The sequence below is a fragment of the Protopterus annectens genome, chromosome 5.part0, assembly GCF_019279795.1.
Source record: "Protopterus annectens isolate FY-2018-M chromosome 5.part0, PAN1.0, whole genome shotgun sequence".
NCBI classification, from domain to species: Eukaryota; Metazoa; Chordata; order Ceratodontiformes; family Protopteridae; genus Protopterus; species Protopterus annectens.
Window position 1 is genome coordinate 1137852660 of NC_056735.1, and position 27770 is coordinate 1137880429.

Sequence of the window (27770 nt, forward strand, 5' to 3'; positions counted from 1 at the left end):
AAACTCCGTTTTCATTTTGTTCTACTCATTAGCTATAACTTCTGAAGAAATTTCTATCTTCCCTAATAACGCTCAAAGAATTTCCACTACCCATTCTGTAAATTCCTCTCTTTTTAACAGACAGGTGGGCAAGTGCCAGTGTCTCATTTTTACTTCATTACCCTGCATTTTTATCCAAGTTTTTATCTGTGCTTGATCTGAAATAGCTATTGGATGTGTGTCAAAGCCTTCAGTTAAATGCAAATGTTCACGTGAAATATGATTTCTTTCTAGTCTAACCAAGTTATTGTACCTTGAGGAATAATATGTAAATTCTTCCGAGTTCCTACTACTGAATTCACATCTTCCATACCAAATATTTTCATAAGTTTCTTCAGAAATTTAGCTTCTTTTGTTATATTTTCCCTTCTAGGTCCCCTCTCTGTGGCAAATCAAGTTGCATCCCTCAGCTGTAAGTACAATTCTCTGCTGAAAGCTGATTTTTTTTCTCCCAAAATTTTCTTAGCTCCACAATAGCAGTTTTTTTGTGGAATATAAATACTTGTGAGAATAATCCTCCTCTTCCTTTGCCAGTAGCCCATTACTGCCACAAATCTACCAGTATTATTTTCCTTTTCTATCACTATTGTAGCATATCTAGCAATTAGTGTAATTGCTCCACTTTTCCTTTGTCCCTGATATTCTGCAGAATATCAATCCTGAAATCCTTTATCCAATTTATTTGCTCATTTCTTTCCAAATGCATCTCCTGCAGCATTGCTACTTGCAGTCTGTATTCTTAATATAACTCATTGCTGTTACATTTTTGTCTATGCCACGGTGGTGCAGTGGTAGCGTTATTGCCTCACAGCAAGAGGTTCTCCCATTCATTTCTTGGCTGGAGTGCGGCGAGTGACTTCTGTGTGGAGTCTGCATGTCCTCCCCGCGGTTGGGTGGGCGTTCGAAAGAGATGCGTAAATGGGCATGCCTTCATTGAAGCTGGCACCTCGGCGTTCATCAAAATCTACTGCCAATCCTTAGCAGGCCAGAGTTCCGCTGTGGCGACCCCTAACCGGGAAAAGGCGAAAGACAACAGCAACTGTTACTTTTTTGTCTATGCCTATAAGACCATTCATTTTCCCAAATAATGATTGCATAGACTTTATGATGAGAAGTTGTTGTTCCCACTTATGTATATATGACAGCTTTGTTGAATGTGTATTTCCAACTTTTATGTTACATGCACACAAACACTAATGTTTGGCAGGTTCATCTTTTATACAGTTGTTTCTTTATCTCCATTTGAACCTATGTCACATATTACAAGACTTTTTGTTTTAATGAAAACCTTGAAACAAACAAAAAAATCTAAGTACATTTTCAGAACATCCTCCTAATTTATTAACATAGAACAGACACACAAAACTATGTACAGCTTAAAAAAAATTAAACTTAACCCTCCTGATAGAAAGGATTGCCTCAAATCGACAGCTGCACCAACAGGTATCACCCAGCCTAAATTAAAGTTGCCCATGCTAAATTGCAGTTTCTACTCCCACTTGCACAAGTTGCTGTCTGTTATTTTTTGTCTCCGTTACCCTTCCAGATGTGAAAAACAGCTTGTATGCTTTCAGAAAACATTAACTTTTAGCTTTAAGAAAAAGTGCACTGGCTATCTTTAAATAAAACTAAATTATGCACTGTTCTATTAAATGCATTGTTTTAATATTGCTAAGAGAGCTGCTAGCTCTTATTCACTTCCAATAATTTTCAGTGTTATTTTTTTTACTGAACTGCTTGCCCTTGTACCGTTACATTTTTCACTTCCCTAAGCAAGCAGGCAATGCTCAGAATACTCAAGAGTAATTGCTTGTACCTGCAGACACCTCAATTCTATGAAAATATAAGAGCAGACTGTACAACGGCCTTAAGCTGCAGACTTCTTAACCCACTGAACATTTGCTAAAGGAGAAAAAGATAAGTTAATATCCTTGAATATGCAAGAAACCCATCACTTGTCATGTCATTTATTTTGTCTTATTTTTCAAGTTTACCAGCTTACAGAAAAACACTTATTTTTAGATTAAGCCAAGGACATTAATCTGGGCATTAAACTACGCAAAAATAAGAGAAAATATCTCATCTCTACTTATAATATAATCAAGGCACTGTTACACAAGGCACTGTTACACCCTATCCCTCAACCCAACAGTCTAAGATTACAGCATATTAATTTAAACTTGCTTTAGTCCAGCCTTTCTTTTCTTTTTACATTGTAATGCAGTAAAGTCTCACTTAATCGGCACCCGTGGGGATTGGTAAATGGCTTTGCGATTTTTGATTGGTTCGTATACCGTTATATGAGCCAATCACAAATGGCAAAGCGGAGCCTTTTCTGTTCAATGCAGAACAGCGGGCTGTTCCGCATTGAGTAGAAGCGACTCTGCTTTGTTATTTTTGATTGGCTCGTATGCCGGCATATGAGGCAGTCAAGTGCCGGTTTCTTAAGAGTGATGGTTGCTTGATTCCTGGATAACAGGGTTTTTACTGTACCTTTATTTCTTAAAACTAAAAAATGGTTTGTTTTTATGTTAATGTCTTTATCACATACTTATCCTTGAAAAGACTCACCCCCACCCCCCATGTTTAAGATACCCCCCGATTACATACTACACAAAACTGTTTTACTTTATAACATGCAGTTTGTCATGAAATGTTTTGTACAAATACTATTAGGAGCAAAAATTGTTTAACTTAATCACCGTTTCCCCACTCACTGTCCTCCTAAGCATTAATGACATAAAGTGGGGTATATACCTTACAGTCCACCCAGAAGTTTATCAAAAGTCAGCAAAAGTCCCATCTTTCTGAGCCACCTTTTTCTGTGAAGCCATATTTCACAAACGTGAATGATGTTTTACAATCTCACATGAATTCACTAATGTCAGTGCTGCTAGTCTTCTTCCTGTTCATTACCATCTCCCAGCACCAGACTCTTGTTCAAGTCCAAGGTACTCCTGAATTTTCTAGTCAATCCCTGTACTTTTTTTCTGTCTCTGAAGCATTTTTCTTTGGAACATCAGCAAAGTCTCTGTATGAGCTTTACTGTCAGAAGAATGAGAAGCAGAGTCTCCTTAACTTTGATGACTTACTTTTTTTCAATAAACACAGTATTGCATCCTTAGCAATGTTCTGCATCAAAAATGTCCTTGATCCTCTAGGGAAAAATGTTCTGAAGACAGCTGAATACAGCAGGTTGAATGTCACACCTGACTCTCAACATTCTATGATTGCTGGGATAAATTTCCTTCTTTTCTGCCTGGTGTGCAGTGAGTAATAATTTTCCACAAACTCTCTACTGTCTCTAACTTTTAATATTTTATCCTTCTGACATAGTTTTTTCAGGATCAGTTCTTTCTGCTGGTATGATTAGATCTTTATTAATACAGGTCTTTGCTGCCTTCTCATGGCCAAGTTTGGAGCATACACGCGATGTGCCTTTCATGAATCATGCTGCAGAAAACCAGTCCAGTTGCTTCTTTGTGCTTTCATAAAATTAATACAGTCAGTTCCTTACAGTTTCTTTGGTACAGCAGGAAATGTCAGTTTTTCTCTGTGTGCTCTGTCTTTTAAAGTCTCATACTCAGCCTCTTATTTTTCATAGGATCAGATGAGGTTACTAGGCTAATGGCCCAGAGGCCCTTACAAGCCTAGCCACATTTTTTCCCTTCTTTTGATGGTGCTAGTAGTAGACCTGGCTCAACACCTGCTGCCCCTGTCTAGAAGGGATGCAGGTAGAACCCCAGGGGTGAATTTGCAATTCCCCATCCAGTTATCCAGAAGTCACTTGAAGAAGGTCAGTGAAGAAATCTGTTTTACTGCGGTTGGAAGCTTTTCAGAGTATGGGGAGCCTCTGGGAGATGAACCTGTCTCTCCAGAAGGTCCTGTTAATATCTCATGTTGAGGTCTCTAGAGCAAGTACAGCTAGTGCCATTCGCCTTGCTAATGTGTAGCAATTCCATTAGGGCAGGATCTGTGTATCCTTTATAGGCTAGTTAGAGGTTACCCCTGAGTAGTCTGCAGGACACAGAGTATAGCGACAGGGATTTTAGTCTATTGGCATAGGACAGTTGTTGAATAACTTGAATTTTTTTTTTGTAAGGTAACTCTGAGGTCTCTCCAATTGTTGGAGGTACATAGTGTGGTACATACCAAAAGTGCATTATATTCTATAATAGGTATAATAAGGGAGGAGTACAGGGGGGGTTATAACTTTTTTTTTTCTGGAGAGAATGCTGTAATTGATGAGATGGGCTATGTAAATGGCTTTCCTTACCACTGTGGAAATGTGCTGGTCAAAGGAGAGGTTGCTGTCAACCTGTGTGCCCAGGTCTCTTACCACGGATTGGGTGCTTAGGGTGTTGCTGTTAATGTGATGCAATGCAGGGATGTCTCCTTTTTGTTAGGGAAGGATGATGCACTTTTTAGCATTTAGTTTGAGTAAGACTTTCTTGAAGAGTTGCAATGTCACTGGGGGATTCAGTGATCATGCCCAGCTTGCAGTCATCTGCAAACTTTGTTAGCCACACACCTTTTGTTTTAGCCTGTGCTTCCGAAAAGTAAATTCCAAACAGTAGGGGCCCCAATACTGAGCCCTGTGGTACTCCACTGGTTACTGTTCTGGAGGTAGATGAAGAGTCCCCTATTTTAACTGTGTGTATTCTATTAGTGAACCAGTTAGCAACACACCTGACATATACTGGTTTATGTTCAGTCGGGTAAGTTTATCAATGATATGATGCCTGAGTGGAGAATGGTATTGAAGGTCTTTGCCAGGTCCAAATAGGCATTATTCACAGTTTTGCCCTCATCCAGGACTTTGATGACTGTCTTGAAGAAATCCACCAAGTTCAGTAGGCACGATCTCCAACCAAACTGGGATGGGTCTAGCATTTGGTGGTTGCCGATGTGGTCCATGATGATTATTTCCATAGCATTGCATATGAGGTTGGTCAGACTTATTGGTCTGTAGTTACTGGGGTCAGTAGAGGAGCCCACTTTGTGGAGGGGGTAACAGTGACAGTTTTCCAATCTGTGGGAATATACCCTGTGCTTAAACTGTGGTTGAAGAGTGTAATAAGAGGTGCCACTAGCTCTTGCTTTAAACACTTAAAACGCAGCCACAGATGTTGTCTGGTCCCATAGAGGCCATTTATTTTAGCCTTGGAAAGGGGATTTAGGACCTGTTCCTTAGATATTTCTGGGGGAGGGCATATAGGAATGATGTCTTGTGGTATATTGGGTGGTGACGGGGGGGGGGGGGAGTTCTCAATGAACCTATTTGCCAGCAGGTTGACAATATAGCCAGGTTCATTATATGTTTTGCCATTTACGACAAGTTCAGTACAAAACTGTTTTTTTCCTTTGAGGTTGCGAACATAGCCAAAGAATGCCTTGTGGTTAACCTTGGCTAGGGTGGCTAATTTAGATTTGTAGTCAGCTTTGGATTTTCTCACTGGGATTCTTGTTTGTTTGTTTATTTTTATTTTTATTTATTGTCATTTGTTAACCAGGTTGGTCCAACTGAGCCAGGGGCCCATTTTTAGTGGAAACCCGAGGAGAAAAGCTCCAGATACATTTCACAATATAAAAACAGAGATATATTTACAAAGGTAAAAATATGAACTTGTTATACATAGAAAATAAGAAATCACAATTTTACAGAGTTGTGTACAAGTTATATAGTGTTACTATAGAACAGCAGTAAAAAGTTCACATGTAGAAATATATACAGGTTTCAGGAATAAGTGTATGCACAGCAGTATTTACAAGAATCAGGTTATAGGTGTACAGTAATAGATGTATTAGAGAGACAAATAGAAAAATATAATGTTTGCAGAGAATCAGGAGACAGAATTAACAGGAGAGCAGTAAGATGTCAAGTAGGAGTTTGACAAGGACAGGACCAGGTCTTTAGTAGGAAGATTTTAAGTCTGAGTTTGAATGGGCTTTATGGGGGATAATCCTTATATTATAGGGGAGAGCATTCCAGGTATGAGGAACAGGTAATTTATAAAGGGATTTACCAATATTTTTATTGGGTTTGTAGATGTTGAGAAGATTTTTGTCAGATGTGCGAAGCTGGCGATGGGGTTAATAGAGTGATACTAGGTTTGAGATGGAGGGACAGGATGTAGGGTTGTAGAGTATAGAGTGTGTAATGTGTAATTGTGGAAGAAGTTGTTTTTGGAATTCAGGCCAGAGTAAAGACTTGAGTGTGGCAGTGGTGTGATTTATATGGTTGGTTGGAGGCAAATCTAGCTATTTTGTGGTAGATTTGTTCTAGTTTGGACAGGAGAGATTGACTGAAGGTTAGCGAGTACTAGAACTGCATATAGAAGACATGGTAAGAGGAGAGATACAGCAAGGGAGGGTTTGGTGGAGGGTAAGAGTAGTTTATGATTACGGTACAGAAGCCCAAGTTTTTGGTTGGTTTTCTTTATACATTGATATGTATGTTGAACTTCAGTTCGTCATCGATAGTTACACCAAGTAATTTAGTATAGGGTTCAGGTGTGATGGTAGTATTATTAAGTGAGGTAATACAGAAGGACGATTTAAGATGAATCATTTATTTTTTTGGAAGGAAAAGTAGAAGCGCTTTTTTTTTTTTTTGGTTTAATATTATTTGATTATCAGTGAGCCAGGTTTCAATGGAGGTGAAGGTGTCTTGGGTATGTGAAAGGAGTTCTGGGATACTGTGGGTGGTGGTAAGGGTTGAATTGTCCATGTATTGTAAGAGTTTAGACAGGTTAGTAGCAGTATGTAGTGTGTTAGTGAAGATATTGAACAAGAGGGATCCCAGGATGGAACCTTGGGGAACACCGGTGTTGATGGGTAGAAATGGAGAGGTGACCAATTGCCAGTGCGTAGATTGTTGTCTGTTTGATAAGTAACTAGAGAACCAGTTTATAGAAGGGGTAGACAGGTGGAGATCAGAAAGTTTGGGTAGCATTTTGGGGTGAGAGACTGTATTGAAAGCCTTTGAAAGATCAAGTTATAGACAGGAAACCAGGAGGTTATTATCCTGGGCGTTTGCTACAGTTTGGGTGAAAGAGAGTAGTGCAGTAGTTGTACTGTGGTTGGGTCTGAATCCGTGTTGGGTGGGAGTAAGAATATTATCTAGAAAATGTTTAAGTAGTTGGGTGTGGATACATTTTTCAAGAATTTTGGAGAGTGGGGAGAGAATGGCAATGGGGCAATAGTTGGACGGGTCTGTGGAGTTATCTCCTTTGTGGAGAGGGGTTGTGAAAAAAGGTAGTAGGGCGATTTATAAGGATTCATACAGGATAAGCAATTGAATTGGCAGCGGTTTTGAGGAATTTGGGGGGGTAATTTATCAACTGAGAGAGAACAAGCTTTGAGTTTGTTCATTTGTGTTTTGATGAATGCAGTGGTAACAGGCTGAAAGGAGAAAGTAATGGGGGAAGGGGGACTGGGAGGCAGTGGTAGAGAAGAGGCAGTGGGACTTTGTTGTGTTGCTTTTTGAATTGATTCTCTGAAGTGTTTGTTTAAAAGTGCTGCAGTCACTGTGGCTGAGTTGAGAGGGAAGGGGTTGGGGGTTGGTGGTTTTCTGGGATATGGGATTCTATAACCCGTCTTCCAAAATTTCTTAGGGTTGTTGTGTGGGCCACTTTGGATTTTTTTTTTGTCTTTAATGACCAGTTTTTTACTCAAGTTCCTAAGTTGTTTGTAATGTTGAAGTAAGGTAGGGGGTTTATTTTTGATCCAGGTTTTCCAGGCAATATGCCTGTGATGCATAAGAGCCAGGGTCCAAATAGGCATTATGCACAGTAGTCCAGTAGGGGTGCCCTTAGAGTTAGGGGACTGTCTTCTACTGCTTTTGGACAGCATTTTTTTCTCCTATTATATAGCCTGTTTATGGCGGATGTCCACCAAACAGGCTTGTTCTTATGTGAGGAACTTAATTTTATTCTATCAGGTACAGCTGAGTCAATGCAGCTGTGGAGGTGTTAATAGAAGGTGCTGGTATAAACCTCAGCAAAAGTATCCTTGCCTTCATTAAGGGTAGATGCTATGAAGGTAGTAATATTGTCTTGTGAGAGATTATAGTTTGCTTTGAAGAAATTTTGCAGTTTAGTTGCAACTGGGAGGGGGGGGTCAGACACTGCTGTTACTTCTAGAGTGGCTGACTTGTGGTCGGGTCAAAGTAGAGATGACTGTGCAATTGTGGTGGTGCAATGATCACTCATGTTCGTGGCTACCAGATCCAGGATGTTAGGACCTCTAGTAGGGGTGTCGACTAGCTGTTCCGGGGCATTGGAATATACAAAGTTCAAGAATCTCTGGGCAAGCATGCTGTTGCAGGTGTAGTTAGACCAATCTATTGATGGGTATTAAAGTCTCCCAAAATCAGGATGTTCAGTGGTATATTGAAGGACTCCAGGAGGTCCAGGTAGGCATTATAGGTGTCTTGGTTCATGGAGTGGGTCCTATAGCTGGCAATAATCTGAAGAGGAGTTTTATGTACAGAGTTGTACGTGGACAAGTTTGAGGGACTCGTTTAGATGTACCACTCTAGAGGAGTATTTGTCTTTAATAAAAATAGGTAGTCCCCCCTCCTTTGGATTTCCTGCTGTCATCTGATAGTCTGAGCGAGTGGAAGGTGTGGTAACATGGTATAGCTGGGGTGCTCCCTGCACAGAACCAGGTTTCTGTGACAGCACAGACGTCAGCATCCTTCAAGCTGAGGGCAGCTTCCAAGTGCTGTTTTAGGTTAAAACTTGTAGAGTTTAGTAGCATGACCATGAGCTTGGTTTTTGAAGAAGAGATTATGGTGGAAATTTTGTCCTTGTGACAGTGCCTAAAAAGGCACGGAGGGGGCAAGAGCCTTAGCCAGAAGCCGAAATCCTATGCGTGGCAGGTGAAGACCATCTCTAGCAAAGTATCGAGGTCCGTCAACCATGTCATCCCAGGCTGACAGGAACTGGATCCCCTTAGAATGACACCAGAAGTTAAGCCAGTTGTTGAAGTCGATCATCTTTTACTTGTATTGTGGCATCATCCTGGCTGAGGGCACTATGTTGCTCAAGGCTAGGGACATACCAGCCTGGGACACAAAATCCTTGAACTTGGTCATGTCTCTCTTTGTGTAGTCCAGAAAGGTACATATCAAGTCATTCACACCAACATGTACTGTGACAGACTCATAACAGCACTTGCTGCTGAGAGACTTGAGTGCTTGTGTGATCTGGATCCTGGCACCAGACAGTAGGCTAACAGTGACCTTCTCCTTATCCAACCTGGTGAATGGTACATTAGTTGTTTCACGATAGTCTCTTGTGACTAGTAAATTTGGTTTTGTGTTGCACCTTTATGGCTTAACTTGAGACATTAGCATGCATGTTTTTGTGTGTACTGTGTTTATTTACATGTGAGCTATGTGTGGTGTGTTTGGGAGGTCTTTGTGCTTTGGGTAGGTTTTGAGAGAGGACCTCTGCAAATGTGGGGTTATGTGTTGGTTGTATGGTAGGTGAGGGTGGAGAAATGTAAGTGCTGACAACCTCCTTGGGGTCAGTTATATACCGACGAGAGCATTAATTCTATGTTTTTTATGTAGATGCATCTCTCGCATGTCGAGTTGGAGTATTGTGAAAAAATTGGGTTGTCAGTGTACATGAGGCAATTGCTGCATTGCCTCAGAATGCCTAATTCAACCAGGTAAGCTGGAGAAATAGGGTATTGCCCTTCCATAGTGCTAGGTAAGAGGTGTGGTTGGTGTGACGCCCGTGCCCTGGCCCAGCAATCAAGGAGACTCGATCCTTACCACTAACACCAGTGAGGAGTGTCTCATATAGGAGGAAAGGATAACAAATACACACAGTAAAGTGCAGTTTCCCTTAAGAGCACACAGAGATCACAGTCTGGGGCTGGTCGCTCCCTTGCTCTCCAGGTCCCCAATAAGACTCCCCACTGGGACAGCTATAGGGTCCAAATCTCAGCCTAGTGGGCAAGCTAAAACCTCCAGCACCCTCTCTGTCCAACCAGTGCTTCGTGTCCCTGCCCAAGTAGCTGAAACACACACACACACACACACACACACACACACACACACACACACACACACACACACACACACACACACACACACACATTATTAGAGAAGAGTTTATACAACCACACAGACACTTCTGGGGAAGGCTGGCACAGGTTCTCCATCTGTGCCCCTTTTTCCCCGACTATATGGTAGTACCAGCTGCCACCACCCACTAATATTTATCAGTTACACAAAGGCCCTTAAAAGGGTGTCCAATTATTACTGTGCAATATTATCCAATTGGTAGTATAGCCCAGGGCTATAGCTATTGGAGTGGTGGTGTATAATTTTACCAAAGGCATGCAAGTACTCTAAAGAGCTTAAATTATCTCTACAAAAACAGCCACAGTTGAAAGGGTTTCAAAATATTTGATAACAAATAGTCAAAACACAAGACAATACTTTTACTACACAGTGCTAGTCAAGAGTTCAGAGATCACAGAGAATTACTTAAAATAATTCAGTATTACAGTTCTGACATCACAGAAAAACAGTCTAATCTTTTTAGCTTCTAGCTATTTCTAAGAGAAAACACAAGTCTAAGACAAACTTACATATAGAGCAAGACAATGCTGGTGAGTTGGATGGTCCAGACAAAAATGCTTAATGCTCTCTGATTCTGTTTTTAAAATCACATTCCTGGTTCACATTACATCATTCTTCACACTTCCCTGGGTTCCCAGGCTAACAGAAACTGCATTTACATTCTTCACATTGGGGCAGAAACTAGAGCAATAAAGGACATTTATGTATGCAAATTCTGGCTATTAACGCTCACCTTAAAACAATAGGCAGGATGCCTCACTCTAGACTCACTGACTCAGAGTTTTAACATCAAAGGGTCGCAACATGTTTCACTTGGTTAGTAGAGTGCACTTTTGTTAAATTTTTTCCTGTTCCACATGTAACACTGTTTTTACCATTTAAGACAAGACCGTGGTTTACATTAATATTTACAGATGACAGACTTATCTCCAAAATTCTATCTGGCTAGGCTGGCAGCCTTCATCTATCTTCACATATCTCCCCTCCCTGGAGAATTTAAGCTAGTTTTTCAAGTGACCCTTGAGAAACGCAGCTTGAGGGAGTTAGGTCTTTGAGTATACCTTACCCCGTTCCCTGTCTTAAGAGCCCATTTGCATTGGCATTGCTAATCCCACTGCGGTGCTGCATGGATATATATACTTGCAACCCCAGCCTCCATCATAGCAACTTGGCATTTTGCTGGCTGGCTCTGTTTAACCATGTTAGGGGATTGTGATCTGTTATAACAGTGAATTTCCTTCCATACAGATAAGGCTGAAGTTTCTGCAGTGCCCACACTATGGCTAGACATTCCTTTTCTACAGCTGAATAGCATTCCTCCCTGGGTTGGAACCTATGACTGAGATAAACCACTAGGTGCTCTTCACCCTCTGAAAAAATCTGGCTAAGTATAGCCCCCACCTCACGGTTTGAAGCATCCACCTGCACAATTTGTTTTGCTGTAATCTGGACTGGCTAACACAGGGGGCTTCTCCCAAAGCTTTTTTAAGCTTCTGGAATGCCTGCTCACATGCTGGGGTCCACACTAACTTATCTGGCCTCTTCTTCCTTGGTAGGTCTGTGAGGAGCAGCTATGGTACTATAACTGGGGATGAACTTTATGTAGTACCCTGCTGTCCCTAAATATGCCCTCACCTGCTTTTTGGTAACAGGTGCAGGCCATGCCTGAATGGCTTCCACTTTGGCAGGTTCTGGCCTTATCTTACCACTCCCCACTCTATGTCCTAGGTAGGAGACCTTTGCCATACCCACCTGACATTTGCTCAGCTTAATGGTCAACCCTGCCCTCTGTAGTCTGCCTACCACCTCCCTGACATGCTGAAGGTGGTCTGGCCAGGAATGACTGTAGATGGCAATATTATCTAGGTAAGCAAGGGCAAACCCTCCTGCTAGGGTATGATCTACCATACTCTGGAAAGTTGCTGGGGTATTCTTCACCCCAAAGGGCATCTTGGTGAACTCATTCAAGCCAAAAGGAGTCACAAAGGCTGACTTCTCTCTAATACCGGGAGTCAAGGGCACCTGCCAGTAACCCTTGGTAAAATCAATGGTTGTAAGATACTTAGCCCCACCCAACTGCTCTAGGACCTATCTGTCCTAGGCATGGGGTAAGCATCTGACTCTGTGGGACTATTTAATTTCCTGTAGTCCACACAGAACCTGGTGCTGCCATCCTTCTTTGGCACCAGCACCACTGGGGAAGCCCAGGGAATGTTGGACTCTTGAATCACCCCTAGTTCCAACATCTCCTGTACCTCCTCCCTCAGAGTCGGTTTGACTCTCTCAGGCACTATATAAGGGGCCTGCCTATTAGGCCTTTGGGGTCCTGTATCCACCTGGTGCTGCCTCAAGTAGGTGCACCCTGGTTTCCCAGTGAACATGTCCCCAAATTCCTGCAATACTACTCTGATTTCTCAAACCTGGGTAGGAGATAGCTGCTGGGACATTGCTATCCCTTCCACTGAGGTGTCAGCCCGAGCCTCACTTAGGAGGTCAGTCCCCAGATCTCCAACAGACTCCTCCTGCAGTCCACTGCAAATGCTCAGCACAAGGGCCTCCCTATCATGGTATGGTTTCATCATGTTAACATGGTACAATTTGTGCCTCTGCCTTCTGCCTAGCAGTTCCACCATGTAGTTAAAATCACTTACCTTTTGTACCACCTTGTAGGGTCCCTCCCAAGCTGCTTGCAGCTTGTTGTGTCTGACAGGAATGAGAACCATTACCTGCTGCCCCACAGCATACTCTATAGCTCGAGCATTCCTGTCATACCACATCTTTTTCTGTTGTTGGGCTTCTGCCAGGTTCTCCTGGGCCAAGCCCATGAGTTCCCTGAGCCTTGTCCTGAGGTTTAGGATGTATGCCACAACAGACTCCTTGTGAGACTCGCACTCACCTTCCCACTCATTTCCAATTAAATCTAGAGGTCCCCTCACCCTATGCCCATACAGCAACTCAAAAGGTGAAAAACCTGCAGATTCCTGAGGAACCTCTCTGTAAGCAAACAACAGATGGGGCAAATATTTGTCCCACTCCCTCTTAAACTGATCTGCAAATGCCTGTAGCATGGACTTGATTGTAGAGTTTAACCTCTCAACAAGACCATTAGTCTGGGGATGGTAGGGGGTGGTCTTCATGTGCTTCACCCCACAGGACTTCCACAGACAAGCCAGCAGGTCTGACATGAAAATGACACCTCTGTTAGTCAGTATTTCTTTTGGGAAACCTACTTTGCTGAAAATCTCTAACAAAGCATTTGCCACCTTCTCTACCTCAATGGAGGACAAAGCCACTTCCTCAGGGTTTTGTGTAGCATAATCCACTACCACTAGGATATACGTTTTCCCTGTGGAACTTGGGGTACTCGGAGGCCCCACAATATCCATAGCTACCCTCTGAAATGTCTCCTCAATCACAGGCAAAGGCATCAAAGGAGCTCTCATCTTGTCTCCTGCCTTGCCTACCTTTTGGCACTGTTCACAGGTCTTGCAGTACCCTGTTATATCTCTGGAAATTCTAGGCCAATAGAAGTTCTGCATAATACGCCTCTTCATACATTTTATGCCCATATGACCTGCAAAGGGAATATCGTGGGCTATGGCTAGAAGCGCCAGACAGTAGGCTCTAGTCACTACCAACTGCTGTACTCTCACCTTCTAGCCCTCCCTCAGTAGTGATTTTAACTACATGGTGGAACAGCTAGGCAGAGGCACAAATTGTACCATGTTAACATGATGAAACCATACCATGATAGGGAGGCCCTTGTGCTGAGCATTTGCAGTGGACTGCAGGAGGAGTCTGAGGGAGATCTGGGGACTGATCTCCTCAGTGAGGCTCGGGCTGACACCTCAGTGGAAGGGATAGCAATGTCCCAGCAGCTATCTCCTACCCAGGTTTGAGAAATCCAAGTAGTATTGCAGGAATTTGGGGACATGTTCACTGGGAAACCAGGGTGCACCTACTTGAGGCAGCACCAGGTGGATACAGGACCCCAAAGGCCTGATAGGCAGGCCCCTTATAGAGTGCCTGAGAGAGTCAAACCGACTCTGAGGGAGGAGGTACAGGAGATGTTGGAACTAGGGGTGATTCAAGAGTCCAACATTCCCTGGGCTTCCCCAGTGGTGCTGGTGCCAAAGAAGGATGGCAGCACCAGGTTCTGTGTGGACTACAGGAAATTAAATAGTCCCACAGAGTCAGATGCTTACCCCATGCCTAGGACAGATAGGCATAGAGCAGTTGGGTGGGGCTAAGTATCTTACAAACATTGATTTTACCAAGGGTTACTGGCAGGTGCCCTTGACTCCCGGTATTAGAAAGAAGTCAGCCTTTGTGACTCCTTTTGGCTTGAATGAGTTCACCAAGATGCCCTTTGGGGTGAAGAATACCCCAGCAACTTTCCAGAGTATGGTAGATCATACCCTAGCAGGAGGGTTTGCCCTTGCTTACCTAGATGATATTGCCATATACAGTCATTCCTGGCCAGAGCACTGTACAGTAACTCTTTGTCCCAGTATACAGATTCCCCCTTTCCTTGAGAATCAGATGCCTCCCTAGCTACCTGCCTAAGGCCTTGCAATGTAGGGTCTGAGAGCTGAACCTGTCTCAACTCTCTCCTTGTAACCCTTCCCAGCTCACCTTCCACAGGAAGTCTGGCATCCTCTGACAGTAGTGCCTCACTGTCAGCTTGGGTACTCCTTCTCACCTCTACTTTTGCAGTCACTCTGTCCAAGGGAACATCAGTACCCACAAGCAGCTGTGGCTCACGTTCAGTCTCACTGCTACAGAGTAGCTCCATCCCTGAAGTAACCACCTCACCAGCCCTGGCTGCAAGTATGCAGTCTGTCTGGGTCTCCCCCACGCTACCAGACCCACATGCTTGTTTCCTAGCCTGACTGCATGTAACTGCATAAGGACATGGTACTGCCTCATCCAAATCCTTCCATATCAGGACATCTGCAGGATGGTTGTTCGGTATCCTTGTTGTCTCAAGACAACCTACTGTTAGTATTTTGTCTTTCCCACTTAGTGCCTCTCTCACCTTTTGTTCCCCACCTTGCCTTCAAGGACATCTGTATGCCACATGGCCCCACTGGTTGCATTCAAAACATTTAACCCTAGGTTTTGGACGTGTGCCTGGACTAGTGGCTTCTCCTGCTACTGGCAGATTCTGTTGGGGCAGTCTGTGCTGCCTACCCTGGGTTCCTTTAGACCCATGAGCAGTACTGGAGGTCCCTTTCCTGTGCAGGGATGCCCTGCTTGCTAGGTATAGGTCTCCCTTCTTCCCCAACTCATCTGAAGTAGCACATTGCCTGAGGACATAAGGATCTGGTTAGCTGATAGACAATGTGCTAAGGGCTTGTTCCCCTCACCAAAAGGTCTGCCAGCCCTTCAGAAGTGGTGATCTGACATCCACTTGTCAATGGAAATAAGTGCCTAGTTCAGCAGCATATTCTCACACACACACTTTCATCTGCCTTGCATCTGTGCTCATGAAACTTTTTCCTATACATTTCAGGTGTTAGATTAAACAATTCTAACAAGTAATTTTTAACAGCAGTATAATCAAAACATGCAGCGTCAGACATTTTTGACAAAACAGTTACAGCTTTACCATGGAGTATAAGGGGGCCAGGAAACATAGCCAGAGCCCTTGGTCAACAATATACTGTTTGCACACCCTCTCAAACATGAATTAAACTATCAAAATTATCCCCCTCTTTAAATTGCGGAAGAAATTTACTGACCTTTTGTACTTCTGGGATCCAGTTACTCCCTTCCCCATTGCCTCCATGACTCTGGTGAAGACTCAGCATCTCCTTTCGTGCTGCCTCTCCTTTTCTTCAGCTTCCAGGTGTAGCAGTTTCTCATTCTCCTCAGCATTCAGATGTCACAGTTTCTCATTGTCCTCACTCTCTAAATACCTCAGTCGCTTCTATTTCCACACACCTTGCCTTCAACTGAAGTCTCTTTAGCTCCAGATGAATTTTTAAGTCCTCTGCAGAAAGGTTGAGCTATCCATTCTCAGGGGGTATTATATCTCCACCGCCAGTCTGATTGTCCTCCTGGTTGCTGTTTTCTGATGCAGCTGTAACCAAGGCTGCAATCAGGTTTACCTTAGTCAGGTTTCCATGCACCAGTCCCCTAGCCTGGCACATCTCCGCCAGTTGGTTCCTTGTCACCTTTTCATACTTCTCTGCTGACATGCTGCCTGCTCCCCCTGACTAAGCTAACAAAAGAAATAAAACAATTGTGATCTGAACTCTGACTATTCACTGCGTGGCTGATTTAGAGTACAAAAACACCTTCAGAGCTCACTGTACACCATCTACAGGAATTCACTCTACCCACACCACTACAAGCCAATTAGTATTTGCCGACCAATTAATATTGTGGTGTGGATATCCCACCACTGCCAAACAATTAATATGTGACGCCCGTGCCCTGGCCCAGCATTCAAGGAGCCTAAATCTTCACCACTAACACCAGTGAGGGGCGTCTCGCATAGAAGGAAAGGATAACAAATACACATAGTAAAGTGCAATTTCCCTTAAGAGCACACAGAGATTAAAGTCAGTCTGGGGCAGCTACAGGAATTCACTCTACCCACACCACTACAAGCCAATTTGTATTTGCCAACCAATTAATATGTGGTGTGGATATCCCACCACTGCCAAACAATTAATATGCAACGCCCATGCCCTGGCCCAGCAATCAAGGCTCCTCAATCCTCACCACTAACACCAGTGAGGGGAGTCTCATATAGGAGGAAAGGATAACAAATACACACAGTAAAGGGCAATTTCCCTTAAGAGCACACACAGATCACAGTCAGTCCAGGGCTGGTCGCTCCCTTGCTCTCCAAGTCCCCAATAAGACTTCCCACTGGCACAGCTATAGGGTCCAGATCTCAGCCTAGTGGGCAAGCTAAAACCTCAAGCATCCTGTCTGTCCAACCAGTGCATTGTGTCACTGCTCAAGTAGCTGACACACACACACACACACACACACACACACACACACACACACACACACACACACACACACACACTTTGAGAAGAGTTTATATAACCACACAGACGCTCTTGGGGAAGGCTGGCACAGGTTCTCCAACTGTGCCCCCTTTTCCCAGACTGTACGGTAGTACCAGTTGCCATCACCCACTAATATTTATCAGCTACTCAAAGGCCCTTAAAAGGGTGTCCAATTATTACTGTGCAATATTATTATCCAATTGGTAGTATAGCCCAATTGTAAAGCTATTGCAGTGGCATTGTACAATTTTACCAAAAGCATGCAAGTATGCTAAAGAGCTTAAATTGTCTCTGCAAAAACAGCCACAGTTGAAAGGATTTAAAATATTTAATAACAAATAGTCAAAACACAAGACAATACATTTTACTACACAGTGCTAGTCGAGAGTTCAGAGATCACAGAGAAATACTTAAAATAATTCAGTAGTACAGTTCTGACATCACAGAAAAACACTTAGTCTAATCTTTTTAGTTTCTAGCTATTTCTAAGAGAAAACACAAGTCTAAGATAAACTTAAGTATAGAGCAAGACAGTGCTGCTGAGTTGGAAGGTCAAATCAAAAATGCTTAATTTTCTCTGATTCTCTCTGTTTTTAAAATTACATTCCTGGTTCACATTCCATCATTCTTCACACTTCCCTGGGTTCCCAGGCTAACAGAAACTACATTTACATTCTTCACCTCAGGGCAGAAACTAGAACAATAAAGGAAATTTATGCATGCAAATTCTGACCATTAACTCTGGTCTTAAAATAATAGGCAGGATGCGTCACTCTAGACTCACTGGCTCCGAGTTTTAACATCAAAGGGTCAAAACATGCTTTACTTGGTCAGTAGAGTGCACTGTTACATTTTTTCATGTTCCACATGTAACACTATTTTTACTATTTAAGACAACAAGCCTGTGGTTTACATTAATATTTACAGATGACAGAATTATCTCCAAATGTCTATCTGGCTAGGCTGGCAGCCTTCATCTATCTTCACCCAATCTTCACAGTTGGTAACAGAGGTTAACCAGAAATGGCCTGTTGGGGTACCTGTGCTGAGGTAGTCTACTAGTATAGATGAAAGGAACTTGAGAGGGTAGCTCAGAGGCTGTACTGATCTGTAGACTGAAAATGTCCCCACTGGAGAACAGACTACAGCTAAGGAAAAATTTACTGTTCCTATACCTGGCAGGCAGTAATCAGGAGTGTGCATTAGTACAAGTACCCAGAATGCCGATTGCATGCAGTAGTCGGCGAAAAGAGGCAAAAAAATTACAGTAGAAATGCAGAAAATAATCAATAAAACACTTAAAACAGCAAGTGCAGAAATACAAGCAAATATGTTCTTACCTTTGGTTGTAGGCCTCGGATGACTAAGATGCACTAGCCGAGAAATGGCTGGTCGCCTTCCTTATTGTAGTTTGGTTAAAACAACTGCAAACCTGCACAAATGCTGGGCTTTTAAAATAACTGAAAAAAACTACTGGTGGGCAAAATAGCCAATCAAAAGCTCAGAACAAAACCCTAGTCCAACTAGCTTCAACATATGGGTCTCTAGCCACACACCTCCTGCCACAAGGGTGCAGAGGGCCCTCTCCAGAAAAAGTTGCTGGGAATTGGTGCTCAATTCAAATACAAGTTGAACAGCAGTTTTATTAGTTCATCTGACTAGCAAGGTAAAGATTTTTCTATTTTATTCCAACCTTTTTGTTATTTGAGGTGATTTACTCCTTCACTGTTTCATTTATCTCAATCAGCTCTGAGTACTTTAGATTTATTTATTTTTTCTAAATTACTGGAAACCATCTGTTGTACCAAAGCTGACACTTTCACTGCTTTTTGCTGGACAGCTGCAAGTTTCTACCCAGTCAGTATTTGCTCTTCACCTTTTCTAGATGATTTTCTTTCATGTTCTCTAAATGTCTTCTTTGTTGGCATCCAGGCAGTATACGTAGTACTCAGTAACTGAATTTGTGTCACCAGACCATTTTTCATCTCAAGGCTGTTGGTGCCTTTTCTTTCCCTATCAATTCTTCACATTTTTTCCAGCTAACGATTCACCTGTACTAAACAGGTTTATTCTTCAGGAACAATGTGGTCAAGCTGATTTGTTTCCTTTTCTCTCTCAGATCTTTGAGAGAAGTGCAGGTGAATCCGACATGAGCGATTCCTTACTTCTGGCCTGGTTGGATTGCAGGTGTCTTTGGAGTCTGTTCTGCTGATGTCACAGTGCCGTGTTTTGCAATCTTCCTTCTCTGAAGTACCAGTGTCTGCTGTCATTGGGTGAGTTGGCATTAATACTTCTAGTGCTGTATTCTTTTATCCTTCCTACATTTACTGATATTACTCTTTTCCAAGGTGGCCTAATGTTGTCTGACCTGATTCAGACTTGCCTGTCTACTTCAGCAATGTGCCCTACAATTTTTACTCTGGCTTCCCTTGCCCCTGCACTGCTGCTGGATCAGACTCCTCTATAGCTGGTCTTGCCAAAGTTGTTAGGTCCATCACTGAATATTCAGTTTATGAAAAGTTGTAGGATTTCAGTATTAGTTGTTCCAGTGTTAGCTGCCCACCCTTTGAGGGGTAGGATAAAGGCTGTATACCCATCTTCAGGATGAGCTATTGGAGGAGGGGGGGTCTGTTTTACACCTATTGGACTTGATCCCAGATTACTTTTTTTGTCAGGACAAATCGACTCCTTAATGAGACTCCAGGTTTGTAGGGGGGAGGCATCCTCTGGACAGACAGTCGACATCCTCAGCTTCATAATTTGTTTCCTAATGTCAGACTGAAGTGAGGAAGAGTAGTTACCCCCCCCCCCCCACTAAGGGTCTGTTAGTAAAAGTTGGCAGATGGCGTGAGAGAGGTATAATCAGTTCCTCAGCATTCTTGCCTCTCTGCTGTCATGTATTGAGGAAAGTCCCTCTGTCTATCATCCTGGTTGGCTAAGTTGGCATAGTTTGTCATACTGCTCCTTATGTAATGGGGGAATGCACCCCCAGTTCATAGAAATTTCTTATCTAGCTGCATGGCTAATGCTGCTGCCTGAATGAGGGGGAAAGATGGTTTTGTTGCCTTAGTGGGGGTGGTCATTCCTTTTTCGTACATTCCAGCACAGCAGCTTGTACATATAGCCACCTTTTTTTCTTTTCCTTGCTTCTACCAGTATGTGATCCTTTTGCTCACAGTATTGTCAAAAGCCTGAAACTGGCATGTGTCATTCCATCTTGCAGAATGGCTCCATTCCAGTCTGCCTTTCTGTTCTGTTGAGTCTGATGTATATACATTGGAGTCGGTGTTCTTTAGTTCATCCATTTACATGAAAGATAAACTGTTTATCATTCTTTTTATTCCACAACTTCTCTCTCAAGCAAGCCTGAAGTGGCTGGCAAGTAATGTGGTAGTCATACCATATTGGTGATGTAATTATTTGAGAGACTGCTAAACTCTATAGTCCGAGGCATCTGTTGCTTCTACTCTTGCTGCGGCTTTGCTATTTCCAGTAATAGAACTTCTGTGATTTTAACCCTTCTAGGGAAGTCCTCATGATGGATATAATGTTCAGGAATAGCCTTTGGCACTGTTTTTAGATCCATGACACCTGTGGGCAAATACCAGTAATCCCTTTTTTGTGCTTTCAGGGGCTGACCTTTTGAGAAGCATTTAACTTCTTTCAGCAGGTAGTTGCCATAGATTTCATGGCTTCTTCTTTTTCCCTGTACTGTGACTTCTGGAATGGGATATGACTGTGATTCAACTTGATTTGGGCCCTTCTCTCTCACTGTGACTATAGTTGACATATTTAGCCTTTGTGACATTCAAGTCTGCCTTTCCTAGCTGGTGGTGGAGGAGGGGAGGCAATACTTGTGCAGGGATTTTCCCATACCTTTCTGGTGCAGACATCCCACTTCTGTGGGGTCATACGAGTGCTAACAGTTGACAACAAGCTTCATCATAAGCTGTGGCTGGAGAGTAGCCAAACTGTTAACTTTGCAGTCTAGAGATTAGGATAGCTGTTTTATAGGCAGCCTGAGAAGAAGTTCTATCTGAAACTTCCTCATCAGCAGGATTCACACTTGCCTGTTGCAAGATAGGACCGATCTGCCTTACTTTTTTCTAATGACGCCAGTCTGCCAGGTTGATCTTTCATGTTTTGGGTGTAGATAAGCACTCTGCAGTCACAAGCATCTTCCAGGCACCTTGGTGAGATGGATTATTCATTACAGAGCAAGTGTGTCTAACCTTTGGGCCTGGTGTAAGTTCATGTTGACTGAATCCCTGCATACCAGCTATTCGATCCCCTTTCCTCCTTTCAGTGGGGTGGTCCCCTTGATAGTCTTGTTGACTGAAATTTTAGCTCTACCTTTCCTATCTTTGTCCTGGACAGTTGGCTTGGCTGGAGTTGGAATATTCAGGACAATGTGCATGCAGCTTCTTTCCTTAGTCTACTTCTATTAGCCTGCCTCTACTTTCATAGCGTCTCACCTGCCGTCCACATGGTTTGGTTAGATTTTGTGTAGTGGTAACAACAGCTCTCTTCCAAAGTAGATCATGACTTTTTTACCCACTAGACCTCTGATTTTTGGTTGTTTCTCGTGTTATTTTATAGATGGTGAGAGGCTTGTTTTTTCTGAATTGCCTATGAAGGTAGTTGATGTCTTGGACTGCATCTGTTTATTATAGCTTATATAGTCTGGTTCTGGTTAATGCACCTGCACGTGAGTTGCTTGTTGGGAGTTCAGTGTGTAACACAGCCCCCTGAAGTGCTGTAGCTACTGTTGCTTTGAGGTCAGTAATGGAACCACAGGGAACAGCTTTATTAAATTCTTTACATTGTAGACAGTGACATTGGTACACATACAATAACAGAAAAGAAAACAAGCAATGGAAAACATTTTTCATTTTCATGTTTTTTTTAAGAGTTATCATTCACTCCAGCTTTACATAAAATTTTCAGTTCCTTCCTTACCTTAAGGATCACTTCTCTCCTGAATATATTCTTCCTATAAATTCCATTTATTTACAGTATGTGTACTGTGTGCCTTCCCATTCACTCCAATGGAGCTCATTAAGTTTGCACTGTAACTTCCAATGGGCGGAGTGTATGCCTTTTGGCAGAATCAAATTATGTCCTCACATTTCAAACAAATGTTCATATCTCTGGAACCATAACAGTTGCAAAAGAAGTATAAGTGGCAAACTCTTCAGCAAAAACTATCTTTATAGAGGTAGTATTCTTTAGGTTCTAGGTCTTAAACCAGACTTTATAAGTCACAGTCAGCACAGTAACTATTACATTTATAATATTTTGTAAACAACTTACAATATTTCGGCAACCACTCAAGTTACACACGTACTGTCAGCAGCAATTTATTAATCTCGCTGAGAGCATTCATATGAGGCTAAGGAGCTCTGTCCGTGTTACTTGGTTGTTGAGATATTTAGAAAAAGGTGAAAATTATATATATATAAATTAATACCATAAAAACAATATCTATTTATCTGCACTAGACAGAGGTCAAATATTAATGCAGTTGAGTTTGCCATTGTGTAAGCTTTAAGGTGAAATCTTTTAAAATGTTGTACATAGCATGGTTTTGGAATTATTAATGCAGATATGAACAGGCCATATTTGATGCCTAGAGGCGTCAGTGGGAGTTAACTGCAGATGCACCTGGAGGGGTCACGTGAATGGAATGATCCAATCTTCAGTTCTTGTATCTCCTTTACAGTGTTCAGGTTTTCAGTTACAGCTGGTTTAGATTTTGATTTTCTAGTAACTATATTTTTGACAGCAGTAGCATTAAATTTAGTGAGTTCTCATCAACTGGGGGCAAATCAGATCCTGTATATCCTTGGTGAAAAGAATCATTTCTTTAGTTACAACCATTTATACATGTTACTGACAAGGCAGTTTCTTAGACAGATTGCCTGTCTTGTCTTGGTTGTGTAAACAGTCATGGTTCTGACAGTTCCCTTTTCATTGGAGGGGACCCCCAACCTCATCTCAAGCTTACTTTGGGTATGGTCTCTAGTGGAATTCCTCCCTCTTAGTGAGGTATCACATGTGGAAACAAGCAATTCAGGGGAATGAGCTAGGACTCTTGGCCTATAAGTTAATGAAGACCGAATCTTCTTAGTGATACAAGAGTTATGTATGTAACATCGATATCTGTGCAGTAACTGAGACCTGGTTTAAGGTTCCAGAGAGCACCTCTGCAATACCAGGCTACAACTCTTACCACACTTTTTGACCACCACTGATAAGAGACCTTGGGACACAGGTGGACAGTAGTCTCTCCTTTGATAATCACATCGCCACAGTAGTCAGGAAATCCTTCTACGTGGCACACCTCATCACAAAAGGTTTCTCGTCCAGAAAAAGGTCATTGTTCCCCTCTACTCATCACTCATTAGACTCATTATAGAATGCAACTCCCCTTTTGGTATGTAGCTCACAAGACATCTTCAACAACTGGAAAGGCCGCAGAAATACCTCACAAAGAGGATTACCGGCCACAAACCGATGCCCTACGCAGACCGTCTCAAAAAACTCCAGCTTTACTCTGTTGCATAGCATCTATTCAGAGGTGATCTCTGCCTAACATACAAAGCTATGTCAAACCCAGAGCTGTTGGACATGCTCCACTTAAAGAAATCCCAATCCCTCCGAGCTACACGCTCTAGGGACCTAAACCTCGTCACCACAATAAACATAACATGCCAGAGGCATAGATTCCTGTCCCAGAGACTTCCCATACTCTGGAATAAACTACCTATCTATATCAAACAAAGCTCCTCATTAGCACTCTTCAATTGAAATCTTGATGATTGGATGGGAAATAGGAAAGTCACCCCGGGGATCACCTCTGTGGCTCTGCTTGACAGTGGCACAGGAAAATAATTTTCTTGGGTGGCAAAAGCCAGGGTACCTCTTTGGCTGGGCTTGTATAGGCCCCAGGGCCAATAGCCTAGTACATACCTATGAACCTATAAGTGTAGCCTTTCTTTGGGTCATATTGTACATGGGTGTATTTGCAAACCAGCAATTCAGGAGAATGAGCTAGGACTCTTGGCCTATAAGTTAATGAAGACCAAATCTTCTTAGTGATACAAGAGTTATGTAACATCGATATCTGTGCAGTAACTGAGACCTGGTTCAAGGCTCCTGAGAGCACCCCTGCAATACCAGGCTACAACTCTTACCACACTTTTCGACCACCAAACCAGGACCGAAACACTAAAGGTGGAGGAGTGTCCATATTCACACCACCAGGCTAGTTGCCCAACACAATGGGTCTGAAATTCTCTAGGTGCAACTAACACTAGGTAAGACTGCAATCTAAACTGTTGCTTGCTACAGATCGCCCCTCATGCCCCAAGATTCTCACTACACCTTTCTGAACATACTGGAAACTATTAAGATACAACCAAACACCCTAATACTGGGTGATTTCAACTACCCTGCCATTAACTGGGAAAACTACTCGTGTACCAACACCTTTGCCCAACGGTTCTTGGAATTCATAAATTCCAATGCCCTGAATCAATTAATACATAGTCCCACCAGGGGCTCCAATATCCTAGACTTGGTCATTACCAACATGGGAAATCGATGCTCCACACCTATGGTCACCCCCTCGTTGGTAATGTCCGACCATAAGCTAATCACCCTTGATATCCACATCCCTCCCCCACCCCCCAGTAGGGAAACCTCCGTAAAAAAACTTGTCCAAAGCCAACTTCATGCTACTCAAGTCAGAAGTGACAAACTTCATGACACCCATGCAGATGAGAACTGAAAGTTCGACTGCTGAATCCTACACTAAGGCACTGTACGAGCACATCCACTCGTGCATTAATCATGCCATCCCAAATAGAACCAAGACGCTCTCCTCCAAAAAAAGCTCTGATGGTCCACTGCCATAAACAAACTTTACAACAAAAGGAAGAAACTGTTGCAGAAAAGAGGAAAATCCCAGGATGCAAAAAAACCCCTTACCAACCTCTGTGAGAAGCTGAGATCCCCTCATAAAATCCTCCAAAGCTAGTTACGAAAATAAAATTGCCAAAGACAACCACAAGGCATTATTTAGCTATGTCAAGAATCTAAATGGCAATGGTCAGCTCTGCTCTGAGCTACAACAGAATGGCGTTAAAAATACTGATCCCAAGGATATTGCCAATATCCTGGCAGATTGATTCAATGCCAACTTCACCCCCCACTCACCCACTAAAGGGCCCATCTCAATACTGAAAGATTGCAAAATTCCGGTAACAGCCACACAGGTAAAAAACGCACTCTCCAAAGCTAGGAATACAGCATCCATGGAACCAGATGACATCCTGGGCTGTGTAGTATATGAACTACAAAATGAACTGGCACCTCACCTAAGTGTCATGTTTAATCATAGCCTCACCTCAGGCTTTTGTGCCCACTGAGTGGTGCACATCTACAGTTATCCACCTCCACAAGGGGGGATTCACCTTGGATCCTGGGAACTACTGCCCCATCAGTCTGACAAGCCTAATCTGCAAGGCCATGGAACGTATTATCATGGAACTTATAAAGAAAGACATTGGCAGCCTTCAAACACTGGACCCTACCCAGTTTTGGTTTGTGAAGGGCCAATCTTGTCTCCTTGACCTGATTGACTTCTTCGAATCAGTATCCAGAGCTGTGGACAAGGGTCCACACAGCCTATCTGGACATCATTCCCCCACTCTGGAATCATAGATCAACTTACTAAGCTGGGCATTAATCCCTACATCACTCGATGGGTTGTCAACTGGCTTACTGACAGAAACCCACACTGTAAAAGTAGCCGATTCCAAATCCAGCTCCAGACAAAGTGGCAAGTGGAATACCTCAGGGTTCAGTCCTGGGACCACTCTTGTTTGGCATCTGCTTCTCTGAAGTACAGGCCAACACTAAGGGACTCTGGCTAACAAAGTTTGCAGATGACTGCAAACTGGGAGCCATTATTAAATCCCCAAATGATGTGGATATTCTACAAAGGGACTTACAGAAACAGATGCTTGGTGCCAGAGCCATGGGCTCAAGCTTAATGACAAGAAATGTATTTCCCTTTGGGAAAAAAACATGTGCCCATGAATTACCACATAGGTGGCAGTGCACTAAACACCGAAAGTGTGATAAGAGACTTAGGGACCCAGGTGGACAGTGGTCTCACCTTCGATAACCACATTGCCACAACAGTCAGGAAATCCTTCTATGTGGCACACCTCATCACTGAAGGCTTTTCAGTCAGAAAAAAGGAGGTCATTGTCCCACTGTACTCATCCCTCATTAGGCCCATTATAGAATATGACGCCCCGTTTGGCATGTACCTCTCAAGACATCTGCAACAACTGGAAAGGCCGTAGACTCTGTCACATATTGTCTACTCAGAGGCGATCTCTGCTTAACATACAAGGCCATGTCAAACCCAGAGCTGTTGGACATGCTCCACTTAAAGAAATCCCAATCCCTCAGAGCCACACGCTCCGGGGATCTAAACCTCGTCATCACAATGAACAAAACATGTTGGAGGCATAGGTTCCTGACCCAGAGACTCCCCAAACTCTGGAGTAGGACTGCCCATGTATGTCAAGCAGAGTGCTTCTTTGGCCTTCTTCAAAAGGAACCTTGACGATTGGATGGGCGATAGGAAATTCACCCTGGGGATCACGTTAGTCACCCTGCTAGACAGGGGTCCAGAAAAGTAAATATTGTGGGAAGAAATAGCCAGGGAATTGTCATGGCTAGGCTTGTATAGGCCCTAGGGCCGATAGCCTAGTACCAGCCTATGTACTTAACATAATGATAAATTATACCATTGTTTATATAGAGAAATGATTATTGTGAGTTTCTTTAATCTTGCTTTCTTTGGCTTGGTCAGAACCTTGAAAATGGAAGAGACACATCCTTGATATGTGGCAGCGGAGGGGCTTTTTTGTAGTTTTGGAAAACTATTTCTGCCAAATTGCATGTCCTTTCGGCTAATGACGACTGAATTGTTAAAGCAGGTCAATTTTACAATAAGTATATAATTGTTTCATTGAGATGTCATTATATCAGAAGCAAAAATCATACATATTTCGACTTGTATAGAAGTTTTCTTTCACTAGAGTTGGGCTTGCCACCATCAAATTTAGACTTGCATGCATTGGCTCATATCATTAAACAGTATGCTTAAAGCAGAAAACAAAGTTTTATTTCTACATAAAAAAAATCTTTGCATGCATCCTTTTTATGTAAAAATGAAGATTTGTTTCAAGCCACTTTTTTACTAAATTATAGTTTAAAAAAACCTTCTAATCACGGAAGTATAAATTAGTCATACCATATCTACAGCATTAATATGGCAGGAAGAGGTTGTGTACATTACTCTGAGGGCCAGTGTAATTAAGAGTGCATTAGTGTGAGTAGATGCTAGTGAAACAGTTATATAGTTTCCAACCTGTTAATTAGCAATTTGGCATAAAAACGTGATTTTTATTTATTTTTTTATTTGTTTTTTTGTTCACAACAAAAGTATAGATTAGATATTTTTTCTGTACTGACAAACTTATTTGTCCTTTTAAATTCAGAAGTAGAGATAATGC

The 27770-nt window shown here is 42.6% G+C and overlaps 1 protein-coding gene across 1 annotated transcript in view; it reads left to right on the top strand.

The window, feature by feature from the left end:
* Nucleotides 1–27770, top strand: part of CCDC138 (coiled-coil domain containing 138) — a 1743291-nt gene that overhangs the window by 739495 nt on the left and 976026 nt on the right. The gene's annotated exons all lie outside the window — the stretch shown is intronic.